The 14,483-nt window shown below is 44.9% G+C and overlaps 1 long non-coding RNA gene across 1 annotated transcript; it reads left to right on the top strand.

Moving 5' to 3' along the window:
• Nucleotides 1-11,556: 11,556 nt before the first annotated feature.
• Nucleotides 11,557-12,211, top strand: LOC141342199 (uncharacterized). Its single transcript, XR_012356676.1, has 3 exons — nucleotides 11,557-11,684; nucleotides 11,758-11,855; nucleotides 11,932-12,211. It is a non-coding gene; the product is annotated as an uncharacterized lncRNA (long non-coding RNA).
• Nucleotides 12,212-14,483: the final 2,272 nt, after the last annotated feature.

Raw genomic sequence — 14,483 nt, 5'->3', positions numbered from 1 at the left:
AACTCGACTGAGGCCCGAGGCTCCTAAGGAGCAACCCGCGGCCCTGAAGGGCGACGGGGGGGTCCCAGAGGGTATGAGGCGTTACTTGACAGAGAAAACTTGTAGGTCTCCTGCCCTCTTAACGGGAGCCAGGGCGGTCAGGAGCGCTGTCTTGATGACAGTAATGCTAGCTCGACTGAGGCCAATGGCTCAATTGGAGCGTCCCGCGGCTCTGAAGGCGACGGGAAGGCCCCAAGAGGGTGTGGGGTGCGTTCTGGGCACCTCTGGGAAACCTCACGGCCAGTGAATGCTTACCTACTTAGCTCCATCTACTGCATGTGATACGCGGCGAAGCAGCGGCATATACTTAAAGAGTGAGGGGACAGTCTGCGCTCAAACTCTCCTGCAGGAAGGGAAGCATACTGCAACCGTGTAACTCTGTGGAAAGCCAGCAAATAGACCTCATCTCAGTGCGAGCCTGCCTCTAGTCAAGGGAGCTCGGACTGAGTGATAATTGTATCACGGCCTGAGAAGACCGGAGAGGTCTGGGTGTCATACCGTGCCCTACAGGGAGGGACTGCCGCGAGGGAACGGTTACTAGACCTGAGTCCGGGTGGGCCATTCTTGTAGCGCAACCAACAGACTTACTCCTCGTCCTCCCTGGACTTGCACAGAGTCTGTGCAAGGAGGCTCACTGGGGAAGGGCGTACTTGGGCCCCGGAGGTCAGCTGAGTGCCAGCGCTACTCTGAAGGAGGCAGCTGGCAGTGAGAGCAATCGGGGGCGAGCGGATGTGGCTGGCCTACCGATATGCTCCAAACTAGCTGCGTCACGGGGTGGAGTCGCCATCCTGCAGGTGGTGGACTGCCGTGAGAGCCGATAGGCTGCACGGTTGAGTTTACCTGCTTCAAGTGAATGGCAAGTAGCAAAATGTGCCACGTACTCCCTGGGAGCAGATGGAGAGGCTGTAAGCCTCTGTCGTACATGGCAACCCAACCCGTGGTAAGCCACGGGCTGGCTTGTCGGCCAAACTGCGGGAAAACGCCAGTCCGGAGTGGGCCGAGATGCCATGCCCATCCTGGGACTCGATCGTGCTGAAGCGGTCTCACATGAACAAGCTTAGCGGCTCTTGGCGGCTAGAGCTGTCATGTGCCCCAGGAGCCTCAGTTGAGAGGACCGCTATGTTGTGCCTGATTGACTCAGGAACTACAGCACTGACTGCGCGCTCTAGGTAGTAAGGCGGGCTGTCTTAAGGACCGAGTCGGGCTCCCGACCGAGGAAACGAATTCCCTCGGTTGGCCTGAAGGACCAGATGGCGGGGGTGCCGAGGCACCAAGTCCCTATGTTCGCACAACGGAACTCACGAGTGGGCTGGTAAAGCACCAGTCGAAGAGACGGTTGAAGACGCGAATACCTGTCTGCCGAAAAGGGGACAGGGGAGCTCCCATGGCCTAAAGAAGGCAGGAAGGAGAGGGACTAGCCAAATGGAAGCACCTAGCGCTGAGCGCTCGACCCCCGGGGCAGACCGCCGGAGGGGTGTGCGCCGGGGAAGATCGAGACGTGACAGCGGGTGCCCTTCAGGCAGATGGCTGCAACCCAGCCCTGGAGACGGAAACATACCTGTATGTGCTTCGTCGTGAGCGAGTGTGCCGACAGCTTGAAAGGGATCGGGACAGAGCTCCATCCAGGGCGGGTATTAAACCACCACACTAACTGGACACGTGAAGTCGAGACTGAAAGGTCCCGACCTCGTCCCGGGGGAGGGACAGGCTGGATCGCGTCCTTCGCCAGTAGGAACGCGACCTCCGCAAGCAGAACAGAGGCACGCCTGCCCGAATAAGAAAGTAAGGGGTACCTCTGAGTCTGGGCGGACGCCTGGGGCCGGGCCGTACCGTCCGTATCAACCATCGTAGTGGTATCAAGGGAACGTTGACCGACGTGACCGTGGTGGGGCAGCCTAGGGGGAGACAGGGAAGGAGACAGAACCCAGAAGGATGAACGTCCTGGAGAAGTGTCTAACTGCACTAAGCAGTGCTTACCTTCTTCCCTGGATCCCGCGCTGGAGAAGGCCGGCCGCGAGTCTGGTTCCGAGGAGTGTAAGTGCTGCTCAGAAGGAAACTCGAGGCCGAAGCCAGAGGTGAGAAATTTGCTCTTTTTGAGAAAAAGTGGGTACCGTCGACGAAAGCCGACGGCAGCATTGAAGTACACAGTGGCTCCCGGCCCTCCACCGGGAGCGGGGAGCGTAGATTGTTAGCATCCCCTAAGGAGCAGTCTCAATCACCTCTGGAGGCCCGCGTCAGGGACGTTTCGCAGTTTTCTTGCGGGTGTTTCGGGCCGATCCCTGTGCCGCGGGCGGCGCCACTCTCCTGCGGCTGGCTCTGCGCTTGCGGGCCCTTCTCGCCGACCTGGCGTCGTGGGCCTCCGCGGTGGGGCGAGCCGTAGATGTTGCGGCCGCAGGGGGGCGCCCTCGGCGACGTGCAGGCGGAGGCGGTGCCTCCGGCGGCGGGATGGAAGCATCGCGGCGGGGCAGGATGTGAAACGCCTCCGTCTGTCTCTGGGCTGCCGAGAACTGCTGGGCAAAGTCCTCGACAGAGTCGCCGAATAGGCCCCTCTGGGAGATGGGAGCGTCGAGAAAGCGTGCTTTGTCGGCATCTGCCATCTGGGCCAGAGAGAGCCACAGGTGTCGCTCCTGGACCACAGCCGTGGACATCACCTGACCAAGGGCCCGCGCCGCGACCTTCGTCGCACGAAGGGCGAAGTCGGTGGCAGCGCGGAGTTCCTGCATCGTACCTTGGTCGGGACCACCCTCGTGCAGCTGTTTCAACCCCTTGGCCTGGTAGACCTGCAGGGTTGCCATCGCATGCAGGGCCGAGGCGGCCTGGCCCGCAGCGTGAAAAGCGCGGCCCGCAAGGGCGGACGAGCGCTCACACGCCTTGGACGGGAGACGCGGCCGGCCCCGCCAGGTGGCAGCGCCACGCGGGCAAAGTTGCACCGCCATAGCGCGCTCGACCTGGGGAACCGACGCATACCCCCTGGCCGCCCCGCCATCAAGGGTGGCGAGGGGAGAGGAGCCGGGCAGCGGGCGAGATGAAAAAGGGCGCCCGCCAGGTCTTAACCAGCTCCTCGTGCACCTCCGGGAAGAATGGCACCGGGGGAGGGCGAGGCGATGCCGCCGGAGCCGTCCCCAGGAACCAGTCGCCCAGCCGAGAAGGATCGGCCGAGGCCGATGGAGTAACCTCCAGGCCGATCCCCCTGGCGGCTCGGAGGAGCATAGCCGAGAGCTCGGAGTCTGCCTCCGACGGGGCAGCAACCACGGAGGGGCGCTGCGCCGCCGGAAGAGCGTCCTCACTCCCTGACTCTCCCTCTGACGCAGCGTCAGACATCTCTTCCTCCTGTGGAGCGCCAAAGGAGACGCCCAGCCCGGCTGGCGGGGAGGCGTACTGCTTCGGCATCTCGACGGGGGTACGCTGGCGGGCGGAAGACCGCAGGGCTTTTGGAGCCGGCGGAACGTTCGGCACCGTGACTCGAAATTCCCCCTCGTGCCTCGCCACAGCGGCGGAAAAACTCCGCGGGCCGTGGGGCGCGAAGGGGGGCCTGCCCGCGAGCGAGCGGCGAGTCCTCAGCATACCCATGGTCATGCTTTCGCAATGAATGCACGAACCATCCGTGAAAGCTGCCTCAGCATGTTCGATGCCCAGACATACGAAGCAGCTTTCATGTCCGTCCAGTGAGGTGAGGTAACCACCGCACCCAGAAGCGCACGGCCGGAAAGCCATTCTGAAAAGAACGTCTTTACACAGCCGTGAGAAATTGCTCTTTTAGTCCCGGTCTGCCCAGGGAGGAAACCGCGGCACCACTGTGCACTCAATGGGGCTTGCTCGCTGGAGAGCAGGAGGCTTTTTGTGGCCGTGAAAACGGCCGCCCACAGGACCCCGCTGGCGGCGCCGAGAAATTCACTCTTTTAGTTTGTCTCTTTCAATCGGCGCACACCAGCAGAGAGAGCAGCAGGAACGTGAAGTTTTCCTTTTTCTTCAGGAGAGAAGGCTTGAGCATACCGGCTCTGAAAGCAAAAGTCTGTTTGAGTGATGCGCGCCACCTTCTTATATATACCCGCATGTGCGGGGGAGTGGCCGACGCGCACGTCCACTCGCCAATTTGCAATTGGCCTTTTTTATATAAGGCTCAGAGATGATCGGTCTCTCAGGCGAGATCCCAATGTAACGTCGAAGTGATTCGACTGAAGGGGTAAAACCACTTTCCTTCTGAGCAGAAACGCTGTTTTCAGAGCTTTGAGTCTCTAACTTGAAAATGCATGCAAAACACTTCTAACACATTAAAAAGTGTCTTTCTGCATTGCAAACATGATTTTATTCATGCACATATTTGAATTTTAATGTTGGATTGATTTTCAGTAACATTGCATAAACCCACTTTTTTTTCTGAGCAGAAACGCTGTTCCCTTTTGAGAGCTACACTCGATGCTGCGCTTGCTAAAGCGCTATGGGAACGTCTTTATTCGTGACCAGCTGTGAATAATGTGTGTAACACGTCAACAGAGTTGACCCGGAGGTATTATAGCCTCGGTTGATGACGTCATCAGAGCGCACCGTGACACGAGGCTATAAATAGATGAGCCGCAGGTGCATCGTCAGGTCTTTTGTCTTCAGATCATTCTGTGCGTGTGTGTGGCAAGAACTCTCTTTCTCTCTCTCAAATCATTCTTGATCTTGTTAGGAGTTAGTTTTCAGCAGGCAGTGTGCAGAAATTTCAAATCTCATTTCTCTATCTTTCTCTCTTCTGCTAAAAGAGTTTATAGAGTAAAATGAGTCAACAAAGCAATAAGCGTTGTGTTCCTCCATGCTCTCGCCCTATGACTGAGCTGGATACACACGATTATTGTTTTGTTTGTTTGGGGGAAGAGCATGCAGTTCTGGCGTTAGAGAAAGGCGGCTGCGAGCATTGTGACCAGCTTACTGTCAAAATGCTTCGTGCCCGTCTGAACTATTTCCAGTCTGCACCCACATTAACATCGTGGGGCTCGCATATGGATTTGGTTCACGAGCAAGAGACGGGTCCGTCCCTTTCGCTTGCCGTGTCACCAGATCCGCACATTCCTCCTCGTGATATCGAAGCGCGCTCCGGTGCTTCTTCGGTTCACGAGGTGGATGAATTCTCTCTTGGTTCGTCAGACCACGAGCAACCACCTTCTGAATATTCCTCTCGCGGAGGTAAATCCACTGAGGAATTGATTGAGGTGATTACTCGTGCCGTGGCCAGGTTGCAGCTTGACTGGCCACGCGAACAAGAGACCCCCAAACGCAGTAAGCTTGAGGATAGGTTTCTGTCCGGTGGCAAAGGGGAGAAAGCTCAACATCAGTTTCTCCCCTTTTTCGAGGACCTCCATGACGAGCTGTCTAAGTCATGGAGTAAACCTTATACTTCTCGTGTGTTTCTGCCCTCGACGTCGACTTTTTCGACTATCGTGGGTGCAAATGCACGGGGGTATTCGGAGATGCCCCGGGTTGAAGAGACGCTTGCGAGCTATCTCTCCCCCGCGTCGGCAACTTCGATGAAGAAACCTACCCTCCCCACTAAACCATGTCGAATTACATCAACTTTAGTGGGAAAAGCTTACCAAGCTGCAGGTCAGGCTGGTGCTGCTCTGCACACAATGTCTGTGTTGCAAGCGTACCAGGCTGACCTTTTGAAGGACTTGAGTGTGGGCAGTACCATCGACGAGGAAGCGTTCTGGGAGCTTCGTCGAGCCACAGACCTGTCTCTCCGTGCGACCAAGCAAACGGCCCGTGCTATCGGTCGCTCAATGAGTGCTTTAGTCAGCACGGAGAGGCACCTGTGGCTGAATCTAACAGGAATTAAAGAAAAAGATCGTATATTCCTGTTGGATTCTCCTGTTTCTCCCTCTGGCTTATTTGGCGACTCTGTTAATTCAGTAGTCGCCAGATATAAAGAGGTGAAGAAGCACGAGGAAGCATTCGGCCAATTCCTTCCTCGCCGCACTCAAGGGGAGGGGCTGTCTGCCACCCAGCCTCGCCCCGGTCCTTCAAAACCTAGGGAAGTCCAAAAGCTGAGCGTGGCTGAGCGCGCCCCCCCTCGTGGGAATTGGAGGGTTCGCCACGTTCAGCAAAATCCCAAGCCGGACCTCAGGACTTTCATTAACAAAAAGAAGAAGTCCTAATGGTCCGGCAATCAGTGGGGTAGCCCCCCCTCGCGGAAGGGGGCGCAGTTAGATCTTGTCGCCCCTTCCTATATAACATCATAAAACTCTCCTTCCCCGCCACTTCGTGTGTTTCGGGGGGCAGAAGTTTCCAGTGAAATGTTGGATGTTCCGTTGCTTCCAGCTGTCATCCTGGACGCGGAACATCTGACACCCCCTCAAAAGGAAGTATCAAAATTATACCACTCTCAGAGAGTCTGGCAGCATGAAAATCTCTGTCAGGCATCTCCCTTTGGGTGCTAAAGACAGTAAAATACAGAATTCAATTCTATTATCATCCTCTGCGTTTCAACGGCGTGGTTTCTCACTTCCGTGAAGCCGGAGTTGATGCACGTATTGTCACAAGAGCTACAATCTCTTTTGAGCACAGAGGCCATATAACATGTTCCTCTGCCAGAGAGAAAGTCAGACTGTTACAGCAGATACTTCCTGGTTCTCAAGTAAGATGGGGGACTGCGTCCAATCTTAGATCTTTGAGGCTTAAACCATTCAGTCAAAGCACTCAAGTTCAGGATGTTAATTATCAATTTGGTTGTGAATCAAATTCAACATTGCGTTTGGTTTGTCACAATCGATCTGAAGGACGCATATATATATATATATTGTTTTGCGGTGCTCAATTTCCTACACCTTCTACCTTATTTTGTTTATTCTCAGGTTAGGTAAAGATAGTCGAATCTGCCCTATCGTATAAGTAATTTTCATACTCACACCATAGGCTTCAGAAGACTCCTCCGTGGTCTGTTCAGTTCAAGTCTATCAATCAGAGTCTTTTGGCAGGCAGGCTTCTTGGTTATAATAAAGTATAATTTTATTGTCTATAGGTTATATATTTTACATACAAATACTATTATATAAAATAAAGAAATAAAAAAGAAAATAAATTGCTATCTTAGTCGTTCGAAGGCTTCAATGGCAGGTCGTCATGTCAGGTCGTCTGGCACCGGAGAAGCTGTTGCAGAACCAGCATCTGATGCCCTCTTCGTACTTCAGTCTTTTATACCCAGCAGGTGCATTCCAATGTCCTTTTTGGAAATCCCCTAAGAAAGTACCTATATAACCTCTCTGCATCTTCGCATTCTTTCTTCTCCGGATTCTTCTCCTCTGCTTCACTCTACGCCTGTCTACTACAGAACACTCGACGGTAACATTTGAATTCCTCTTGGTCATTCTTTTTAGCAAAGCTCTTTCTAATACATGTTTGTTTCCTATCTATGTTCTTGCTAGTACATGTTATAAACCTTTTCTTAATAAATGCTTTAAAACAACAAGTATGGTGTTTTACTTAATAAACTACTTTCAATAAAACGTATACAATACAAATGTGTGGTGTCTTTCTTAATAAACAACTCTCAATAAAACGTATACAATACAAATGTGTGGTGTCTTTCTTAATAAACAACTCTCAATAAAATGTATACAATACAAATGTGTGGTGTCTTTCTTAATAAACAACTCTCAATAAAACGTATACAATACAAATGTGGGGTGTCTTTCTTAATAAAGCTAACACAATACAAGTGTTATATAGAAGAAAAGGACATACTTGCAACAGGAAAATTGCATATTTCATTAACACCCCAGTCTTGCAAGTTTGTTCTGCATCTTGAAACCCATGTATGGCATGTAACATTTCTTATTCTTGACACATTTGCTTAGTCTAGTATACACTTGTCTTGACTCCGTAACAACGTTCATTTGGAATATGTTCATATATTGATCCACCCAGGGTCATTTGTTCTTAGGCCATATAATTTTACTTTCTATAATTTTTTTTTTTTCCCACTCACAATATCACCAGTTGGCCAAATTTTGATGTTTTGTTTTAATATTGCCCAAATTTTTGTCTCATCAATTTCCCATCAGTAATTTCATGATAACATGTTCCAATCAATTGTCCCTTAGAGTCTTCACAAATAAACGTGCGGCTCCTTCCATTAATCAGACATGTTTTACAAATGTTAACCAATGGAATTCTGGATCTAGGTATAAATACCGTCCCAGTGGCCGTCTACGTCATTTTGAAGCTCTGTCGAGACGTTTGTGTCTAGGGTGGCTGTTCTTTCATCTCCAGCAACTCCCTCAATGTTTTCATCTATGAAATAAACACTTCATCAAATTTCACTACTTTGTTAACATCATTGGTGTACTTGCCATGCAACTCATGCACTAAAAGCAAGTCATCATTTAGCCAACTTTTGTGAGCACTTAAGTCATTGTACCAGTATCTGGCCTCTGGGTGGAGCAACTTCAGTTTACTCTTGCATTGTTTAAATACATCTGTACTCAGGAATGTGATCAACTTGTGTGATCTTACACAGTTTTCCATTGTTCCATCATCATCATTAAACCAGGCTATTACTTTACATCTTTTAAAGCAATTTTTACACAGATCTCCCATAAAAAATCTAGTTTTCTGAATAAATAACATCTGATGATAACACATGCATTCATCTTCTCTAACAGCAATACAGTAGTTCGGATTTCGTGACAACAGTTGACCTTGCAGTTCTTTTAAACTCCTATAAAATATATTACAATTCAAAGTATCGCTATACATACTTTTACTTATTTCTTTTATTCTTATGTTTAGCTGTTGCCAATGAACAACATTATTCTTTCTTAGACAGAATAAATATATAATTACCATTTGGTCGAAATGATCAAGTCCTTCTAAGACAGACTCTGCAGTCATCATTCTGCTATGTGCCATATATTCTCTTCGTGTTGGCAAATTAAGTCTTGGTGTGTCCTTAAGTCTTGAAGTGTTCTGTCTTTATGTTACTAGACATATGAGGTCTTATAGGATCTAGGTTTGACAACACCCACTTTATCAGGTGCATGAATAGTTGAATGTAAATTAGTGTCGGGGTTATTTTACACCCTTTTTACACTTTTTCATTATCCTACAGATTCTGAAACAAATCATTCTTATCAGTTTTCTCCAAAATGATTAAAACCAACAGTCCAATTATTGTGATTAATATCACATGAAAATTACTCATGATCCACTTCAAATTTCTATAGGTACTTTTTGACATTCCTCCAAGAAATAAAAAGTTCCTTTGTACTTTGTATTTGTATTTTTTTATTTTTAGAGACCTTACTCTCTTCAATTCCCCTTCTGTACCTTTAGTTTTCTCTGGGTTACTACTTTCTTTAAAATAATGTTTTTTTTAGCCACTATGAAATATATGAAATGTGGGCTAGCATCTGCATATATCGCCTTATCAGTGTTAATGGTCTTGGATAGCAACCTACTAATTCCCTGATTCATATTATTTCTGTTGCTATCTTTTGTTTGCCCATCACAAAATTCCAGTTTCTTTTATATCATAACAATATCTCACCATCCAAAATAGTTTCAGATGAACTAATCCTTTGTTATGTCCAAATCACCTCTGAAACTTCTTATCAGTTTAGAAGCCATATTTGGCTCATCTTCTTTCCTATAAGATTCTGGAATCTCTTCAGGAATAACCCATGTATTTATTTGTTTATCGTTCTCAACTCTTATTCAAACTATAGGTATTGGATATTCCTTCCCTAACTTCTTGGTATCATACTGTACTCTAGCTCGATAATTTCCTACTGTGGATCATTTTATTGGACCCTTAATTTTAATTGGAATTATCTTTCCATACTCACTCATTGCTACTTCTTGCAGCAAATCAAACAGTCTAAACTGTATTATCATCTGTTCAGTCATCGTGTTATTCTTCGTTATCAGATTTCTCCACAACAGTGGTTGTTTTAACATTGTTTAAATTTTTACTCCTTGACTTTTAACTCCATCTCCATCTGAGAATATTATCCAATAACTGTCTTTGACTTTTGCCCTTATTCCTGCTCTGTGACTATAACTCTCATCACCTCTTCACTGCCCTGCCCACATATACAGCTGACCTAATGTAACACTCTGACCGTGCAAGCTTGGTTTTTAAATCTTTTATTTAATATTTCTAGTACTTTAAAATGCCACATCACATGTAATTTCCAATTGTATCTATTCTTGGTTCATTCCTTAAAACTATTGTCAGGGCACTCTTACCAGTATTTATCTATTATAATACTGATTTGACAAAAGGTTCTTTTCTCTTTTAAAATGCTTAATTTGTCCTAGAGCTATTTCAACTTCCCTAATAGATTGGCCATACCCTCCTAGACCGGGAAATGGATTTCTTAACCTTTGCTCTCAAACTTTCATATAATGTATATATTTTCGTTTGCAAACAGCTCTTTACACTCTAATGTTTTTCATTTATCTTTTCTTGTTGTTATTCATCTAAGGGTAACATTTTATGATGTTCTATGTTAAATCCTTCTTTTTCTGACTTTCAAGTGAAATCTTTGTTTATCACTAAGGTTGTCAATTTCATAGTCTGGATAAGTGGTACCTTATCCCTGTATCTCTTGATCTATTACAGTCGCATTCCTATCGCTTTTTCTCAAACTACAAATTACTACTATAAGTATAGCTAGTTATCATTGTTACTACAAAGTTTAGTTTGCTTAAGCAGACCTTTTTCCATTTTCACACTATTCTGCTATATTTCCCTCTGCTCGTCCATTTTGTTTCAGTTCCCGTTATTTTGTATCATACAACAGAAAATGGAGTGCTCTGGAATCTCCCTTAGTCGTTAATCATTCGTTTCCTCACATTCCAGCACTTGCTTCTGGATCTAAAGCTTCAACTCTGAAGTTGTTTTGTGTGTTAGAAGACTTTTCTCTATTGACTGGGCTTTCTTCCCCTTCTAAAAGTCTGATCAACACTCAAAACATTCTATTATTTGTTCCCCTTCTTTGGGGGTTATTTCCAATTCATTATTTAATTGATGAATTGTATACTTACGGTGCCAGACGACCAGACCACTGCCGGTAAATATTCGTTGTTCACTCACTGCCTCTTTTTCTTGCTCTGCCATTTACTCAGACTCTAGTTTAGTGTTGAATTCTATTCTTCATTTTTCACTAAACATAGTTTCTCTTAACTTTGGTCCATCCAGAGACATACTATTATTGCTTCCTTAACTTACTAATTTCTGTCTTTCACATTTGTACACTAGAGTAAAGCTGCTCTGTTTCTTTTTATGCATTTCACTGCATTTACATTGCACTCTAGAAACAGGGTTATTTTTCTTTCTCTTGGATTTCTTTTCCAAGTGTGGCAGGATAAAATGAGAGCTTGGTCTATTGGCCGGAGGGGGGTGTGGTTAGTAGATTGATAAGGGGAACGGTCTATTTAAGGGCTTTTACTTTGACGGGTGTGGACGTGCCTGACTGATTCTTGCTCCTCCCTTTCCTGGCGTGGCACTTTCCGTTTCCGTTCCTGCTCGTATCCAGGTATGATGAGATGCTGCTACAGTGTAACTGGGTGACTAGTTTAAAAGCTAATATGTACTATTTATAGGTTAATTATAACTGCGTGGCGGTATAGGCGGGTGGCAAGCTCGTGTCGGTGTTCGCCTTCAGGTATGTGTATTCACATTGAGTCTAGTAATCACTGTTTCGGCTGCGATATTTATTGTATCATTTATACTAACAGCAGCGTAAGAAGGGTAGGAATGCCGGGCGGTAGATTGAGCTGCAACATTTGTTGTGAGTAACCATACAGCGTCACGTTTGGTGGTTGTTTGACCCAACGTAAGTATGCATTTTGCCTTTTCTTTTTTTCGGTTAATAGCTGTAGTTTAATGTTTGCTTTTTTTTCTGGTATTAGGTTTGGAGTGAAGAATATTACGAATTTTATGCTCCATTCTTAGTGGCATCGCTACATGAGACACCGTTGCTGTTTTGCTTAATATGGATATGCGTTGCTGTTTGTTTGTGAACATTAATGCTGCTTCGCCTTCTGTTTTGCTGTCTTGTGGGCCGTTTGGCTGAGAGCTACAAGCTTTGAGCCTATTAGGCTGTTCTGAATCTTTATTTTGATTTGTTTTCAAGGGTAGTTTTGCTTTCGTTTGTTTGTATTGGATTGCTTTATTAGATTTATTTTCTTGTAATAGTGTTCTTTAACTTTTGTTTATTATTGAAGTTGTGTCAGTTGTGATTTATTTTTTTTGGTAGTATTACTACCGACCGACTTATTCCTTTTTTTTCTTTTGTTTTGTGTATTGCATTGTGATACTAATTGTGTGTTTTTCATTTTTGGTTTTGTTAATTTACTGTCTTTAGGCACTGGTATCTGCTCCTGTTGCAGTTAGGGTTGCGAGGAGACTTGAGTGCTATAGTCCATATACCATCGAGTTTGTAAACATTTTTGGGTTTCTCTTTTTTTTGTATTTATAGTTTAATTGTTATTTGTAACCTGTGTGTGTGTTTGCCTTCTTTCTGTTTAGGAGCTGGTGAAGTTTGGAGCAGGGGAGGCTAGCTGCGCAGTCCGGGACGTGTACTTCACTGTGTTTTGGGTGTGTCAACACAATCTTCTTGCAGTGGGTGTGTGGTGCCATTTTTGGTGTGAATTTGGGTGGGTTTGGATGACCTCCTGAGTTGCAGCCGGCCTGCCTTGTTCCTGCTTAACCCAGCCTTATCAACGTATCCTTATATAATCCTTGTTTGTGTGTGTTTCATTGGACAGACCATTTTAGTGACCCCTTTTTTTTATAATAAAATATCTTTTGTATTGGCACCCACGTCTCATTTTATTCTTAATTCTTTGCCCTCAATTGGTAAAACTTACCTGTGTGTCTTTGTGGGAAGTATTTCCCTGGCGTAGTCGGATTGAAATAACTGTGAGGTACTGTCTCTTTCTGAAATTTAGCCCCGCCACACAAGAATTTACTTAGTTAAAATTAAATTTTTTTTTTACTCCAAAATCCATTTTCAGATGGCTCTATTGTTTGATTGCTATCCTACTCTTCTCACTATCTTATCCATTTTTATTGTTAAACTTCTAAAAAGGATAAGCTGACTTCTTATTGTCTAACTTTATTATTATTATTAGACATTATCTCTAACTTGACACTTTATTGTTTTTCTTTCTTTGATTTTCTAAGTCACTGTAATACAAGGCTTCGTCCATATATTCATTCCATCTCACATAATTGTGATTTGATCTATAATAAGTATAATGATATACTTCACTTGCATACTGCGATTTCATTTAATTCAGGAGTACAGCATAAAGCTTTATATACAACTCTATGTTTCTCTGAAAGTCAATCTTCTTACTCCCTTTGAATGAACTAAGTAGCGTAATTACATTTACACGGTTGAGGTCTAAACCAACTAGTTGTCTATTCTTCTAATGCTCTTATAATCACATTTGCAGATGCCTCTTTTAAGGATTTTGCCCAAATCCGACTTGAAAATTCATCTACTGCTATCAGCATGAATTTATTTCCTGACCTTGATTTAGGATTTAAAGGTCCAGCTATATCTAATGACCATTCTTGACTAACTCTTTCTGGTGTAATTTTACCATAGTCATTTCTTATAGCTTCATTGTATCTTTTTTGCATACAATTTTTACATTTTAGTCCTATTTGTCTATATTTTTCTTCTAATTGGCAATAGTTATATAATTGTCAGATAAAACTTTGCCTATTTAGGTTTATACTGGGATTTTTCATGTATTTTTCATGTATATGTATTTTCTAAACAGTATTATTGTTTTCTCTGACTACAATTATTCTTCTTAATTTTGCTAACATGTCTACCTCGCAGTTTCCTTGAGCTACTTCTGTGTCATCTAAGGAATGTATAGTTTGATGAATAACTATCGGATCTAACTCTCATATTAGATCATAAATTTCCTTCTAGTTCACTATGTTCAACAGGTTTTCCACTAAATTTTCTCTATATGTCTACGTTCTCATTTATTCTTGTTTTAACATATTTGCTATCTTTTATAAGAATAACCTAAGCTTTTATTAGCTTATTTTAATCTTACACAAGCTTTTAATAAAGCTATTATCTCTGCAATTTGAGTTATTCCGAGGACACAGCTCTCGTCTCTTAACTCTTCTCCTTTCTTTACTTGTATGATAAATGTCCAATGAGCTATATTAGCGTCCACGAGATTTTTTGACCTATCTGTGTACACTGTTATTCCTTTAAACACGTTTACTTTCATTTTCTGACATTTTTCTCTACCTCTATTTTATTTTATAGTTTAAACCTAACCAATCACTGTCATCTCAAATTCTGGGCTTTCGGATCTTTTATTTTTCATTAAATGTCCCGTTATTGCTTCATCTATGTTAATTAATATCTTCTGTCCTTGTGCTAGATCTTAACATTCTGCATATCTCTTACTAATTGCTGCTAGTT

This window comes from Garra rufa, chromosome 9, assembly GCF_049309525.1.
Source record: "Garra rufa chromosome 9, GarRuf1.0, whole genome shotgun sequence".
NCBI classification, from domain to species: Eukaryota; Metazoa; Chordata; class Actinopteri; order Cypriniformes; family Cyprinidae; genus Garra; species Garra rufa.
This window is presented reverse-complemented; position numbering and strand designations above follow the sequence as displayed.